Source organism: Acyrthosiphon pisum, chromosome A2, assembly GCF_005508785.2.
Source record: "Acyrthosiphon pisum isolate AL4f chromosome A2, pea_aphid_22Mar2018_4r6ur, whole genome shotgun sequence".
In the NCBI taxonomy this organism is placed as follows: Eukaryota; Metazoa; Arthropoda; class Insecta; order Hemiptera; family Aphididae; genus Acyrthosiphon; species Acyrthosiphon pisum.
The window spans coordinates 1151990-1156874 of NC_042495.1; the positions used below are offsets into that span (position 1 = coordinate 1151990).

Genomic DNA, 4885 nt, shown 5'->3' on the forward strand with positions numbered 1-4885 from the left:
GAGATAATGAGTGTTTTATGCTTAATCAATCACCCTGTATAATGTCCTGGTTCAACTGTTTTTTTTCAAATACTACACTTGTTTTTAGTAAAGTTCTTGCATCTGAAGGTAAAATGTGACTTATACTTCCTACATTTTTTTTTAAGCCAACCAACAGTTCAGATAGTGCACTAGCAGTAATATTATGCTTAACAGCCCAAACACACAAGAAATTTTTGATTGAGTTTTCGTCATTTTCAGAAGAGTCAACAGATTGTTTATGAAATAAATTATTAGAATCAAAGTCCAATAAAACATCTTCATCAATTATATTATGTTCACTAGATGAGGTACTTGATAATATCTGTTCATATTCATCATTGTCAATACTTTGGTTTGTACAATTTGAAAGCGTCTGGTTGAGTGAATTTATAGGTGCATTTAAAACATCCTGTTTAATTGAAGTATTTAATTGTTTACTATTATCATTATTAGAAGAATTATTGCTATCTGAAGAACTATAATGATCAGACATATAAGAACAATCATTATTTTCAGCCACACGCCTTCTCTTACTTCTGTTTGATAGTTGATGGAATTTAGAAAAAGGTCTGGGCATCCTAAAACAAGATAAAGCCCGACGCAATAATTGAATATTGAACAAAAATATACTATCTTATTTAAAAAAGGAGCAAATTTATAATTCAGTATTATAGGTAGCCTATATTTGAAATTACTTTTAAATGTAAATTTAATTAATTAATCAAACAGAAAGCTTATTAATTACCTAAACTTTGATTTTTTTAAATATTTACCAAAATTATTGATATCAAAGATAAAAATGAACAGATACAAAAAATTCAATTTTTAACAAATTAGGTAGGTTTACTACAAATTAAGTAATTAATTAATAATATAATTTAAATAACAATAAGTATAAATATTATAATTAATATTAGGTACTGTGAACAAAATTAAACTATTATTCATTTAAAACAATTGACAATTAACATAAAATTAACAGTACAATTTTAATAGCTACATTTTCAGCAATATTTTTATTATAATTAGTCAATGGTATCAAAAAAAAATCATAGTAATTAGTCATATAAATTTACAATCAATTACTTTAATGTTATCAATACTTAATAAAATTTACTATGTGTATATAGTTTGTAAAATGTAAATAGTATTATAGTATAATGCTAAATTAAAAAAAAATGCATATTTTGAATGGCCTTTTTTTTTCTCTGCTAAGCCCAGCCCTAGTGTGCCTCTAGATTTTTAGAAAATGACTAAGGGTGCCATGAGACAAAAAATGTTAGGAACCTCTGGTATAGACATACAAAAACCCAGTGACTAAAGTATATCTACCTAGTGTCTGGTTAGAATTAATATTGAGTATTATAATAATAATACTAGCAGTGATGGCTATTAGCAATGTTGTAAAATAGCTACTCTCAATAACAATGAAATATAAATAATAATAGCTAATAATAAAATTAATAACAACACAAAATATTGTTTAATGTGTAGGTATGTGGTGTCTGAGTAGAATGTAGATGCAGATTAAAATGGTGTTTTGATAAAAAAACCATTAAAAAAATGCAGTTAAAAGATTACAATAATTATTATAAGGGTTTAATTTGAATAACACTTTTACATTCTGATTGTTAGGAAATGGTAAAAGGACGTTTCGCCCCCATCAAAAAAAAAAACGAGTCCTTAGTCGTTTTGTTCCAGTCTATTATTAAGGTAGGACATTTAGCGCCCGGGGATTTACTTGGCGACGACGACAACAATAATATTTATATATATTTCTCTTAGCCATCCTCACATATTAATATAAATCATATTGATATTGTAAGTTTTTTTAAAAATAATTGAAATTTTAAGTTAAAAAAGAGATTTAAATTTAGTGATTTAAGATACCGGGGGCCAAAATTTGTATGGGAAACTAAATAATATCATATAACTCCCGGGGTAGAAATGTCCTATCTTAATAATAGACGGGGGATGAACCGTCCGCGATTCGTTCGGTAATATTATTATACATTATTACCTGTAATCGTACTTCGTTGGCACTTCGAGAACTTTTCCGATTTTGATATCCAATAAAGACGGCGAATGTCAATTATATTAGGCAGCAGTTTGAACAGACTATGGCACTAAGTAACATTAGACTTGGTATAAACTAAGTAGGTACCTACTAGTTTACGATATTATAAACTGGAGTAGGTACAGAGTAAAACAGACAAAACGGCGCTGTAAAAATCATTAATTATAAGTACAGGTATTTACTTGAAACTGAATTGCGACTTATTTAATATTTACATTAATACCTGCAATCGTACTTCGTTGGCACTTCGAGAACTTTTCCGATTTTGATATCCAATAAAGACGGCGAATGTCAATTATATTAGGCAGCAGTTTGAACAGACTATGGCACTAAGTAACATTAGACTTGGTATAGACTAAGTAGGTACCTACTAGTTTACGATATTATAAACTGGAGTAGGTACAGAGTAAAACAGACAAAACGGCGCTGTAAAAATCATTAATTATAATTACAGGTATTTACTTGAAACTGAATTGCGACTTATTTAATATTTACATTAATACCTGCAATCGTACTTCGTTGGCACTTCGAGAACTTTTCCGATTTTGATATCCAATAAAGACGGCGAATGTCAATTATATTAGGCAGCAGTTTGAACAGACTATGGCACTAAGTAACATTAGACTTGGTATAGACTAAGTAGGTACCTACTAGTTTACGATATTATAAACTGGAGTAGGTACAGAGTAAAACAGACAAAACGGCGCTGTAAAAATCATTAATTATAAGTACAGGTATTTACTTGAAACTGAATTGCGACTTATTTAATATTTACATTAATACCTGCAATCGTACTTCGTTGGCACTTCGAGAACTTTTCCGATTTTGATATCCAATAAAGACGGCGAATGTCAATTATATTAGGCAGCAGTTTGAACAGACTATGGCACTAAGTAACATTAGACTTGGTATAGACTAAGTAGGTACCTACTAGTTTACGATATTATAAACTGGAGTAGGTACAGAGTAAAACAGACAAAACGGCGCTGTAAAAATCATTAATTATAAGTACAGGTATTTACTTGAAACTGAATTGCGACTTATTTAATATTTACATTAATACCTGCAATCGTACTTCGTTGGCACTTCGAGAACTTTTCCGATTTTGATATCCAATAAAGACGGCGAATGTCAATTATATTAGGCAGCAGTTTGAACAGACTATGGCACTAAGTAACATTAGACTTGGTATAGACTAAGTAGGTACCTACTAGTTTACGATATTATAAACTGGAGTAGGTACAGAGTAAAACAGACAAAACGGCGCTGTAAAAATCATTAATTATAAGTACAGGTATTTACTTGAAACTGAATTGCGACTTATTTAATATTTACATTAATACCTGCAATCGTACTTCGTTGGCACTTCGAGAACTTTTCCGATTTTGATATACAATAAAGACAGCGAATGGCAATTTTATTATTAGGCAGCAGTTTGAACAGACTATGAATTGCGACTTCGAATTATAACAATTTACAAACCACGTTGGCGATGTACATTGTTCATTTGACAGAAGACAATTCAGACTATAATGACTTTTAGGTTAAAAAGACGCATAAACCAACCACGGTTACGATGAACACATCACTACAATTTAATATAATTATTGTTATTGGTTATGATATACCAGAAATGAAACATTAATATTGTGGCGTACTGGTGTTCTATGTATATTTATATTTTAAAAACAAGAAATATGATAACAACTGTCGACCGTCGTGAGTATAGTGATATTATACCGCGTAACGTTTCATAACGGTACCTACCGTTTACCGCAGCAGTATCTTATCACTCCGGGAGAACTATAGTCTGTTCAGTGTTCACCGAGAGTTGACCCACTCGCTCGACGAAAACCGGTCGCGGCCGCGTAGGCCACCGCGTCTTTGAAGCGCTAGTGGTGATCGTCGCCAGTAGTAGCTGCCTACCACGACGAGCACTGCCGATCGCCGAACACCGCCGACCAATCACAGACCGCCGGTCTCCGACTCGGGGGGTCTGAACGTTCCGGCGGCTAGGGTTGCGCAAACTGATATTATTACCGATATATCGATATATCGATATATCGATTTCTTAAATATCGATAGCTGATATATATCGAAATAAAAATATCGATATCGATATTCCATTTCAAAATAATAATAATAAAAAAAAAAAATATTAACTCTGATTAACTTTAAATTTTAATCATAGATGGCACAATAGTGTACAACTATTTTATATCATACTGGGTAATATAAACTAATGCGTGGATAATTATGATTATTCAAAATTTAAAAAAAATTTAAATATCGAGATATAATAATATCGACATATGTGATATATCGATTACAAAATATCGATACGATAATATCGATATTTTTTTCTGAAATATCGATATTTCGATAATATCGAAAATATTTGCGCAACCCTACCGGCGGCTCAGTATGCATGCGCGGAAGTGGGTCAACTCTCGGTGAACAGACTATAGTAGGTACCCTGCAAGCATGTACACCAAAACAAATAAATTAACTATAATACAACTATTAATACATTTTTTTTTTTTGAGGGATGGTGAACCCCCAAAATCCACTCTGTATTATATATTTAACAACAATTTGTTCCATATATAGGTACACGCGCGCTATAATATATTATAGTCTATCTGCAATATATATTTAGATATATATCTAAATATTCTGATTATTCTGATATTCTGATCATCATAGATATGATGATCAGAATCTAATATTATATTATTTAAATATGATAAAAATGATAGAAAATAAATATTTTTACTTAATATTATT

General features: G+C 30.8%; 1 long non-coding RNA gene across 1 annotated transcript; it reads right to left on the minus strand.

Moving 5' to 3' along the window:
- Positions 1–2175: 2175 nt before the first annotated feature.
- LOC107882670 lies at positions 2176–3871 on the minus strand. The gene is made up of 6 exons (XR_001678852.2): positions 3442–3871; positions 3162–3364; positions 2882–3084; positions 2602–2804; positions 2322–2524; positions 2176–2244 (listed from the first exon to the last, which is right to left on the minus strand). It is a non-coding gene; the product is annotated as an uncharacterized LOC107882670 (long non-coding RNA).
- Positions 3872–4885: the final 1014 nt, after the last annotated feature.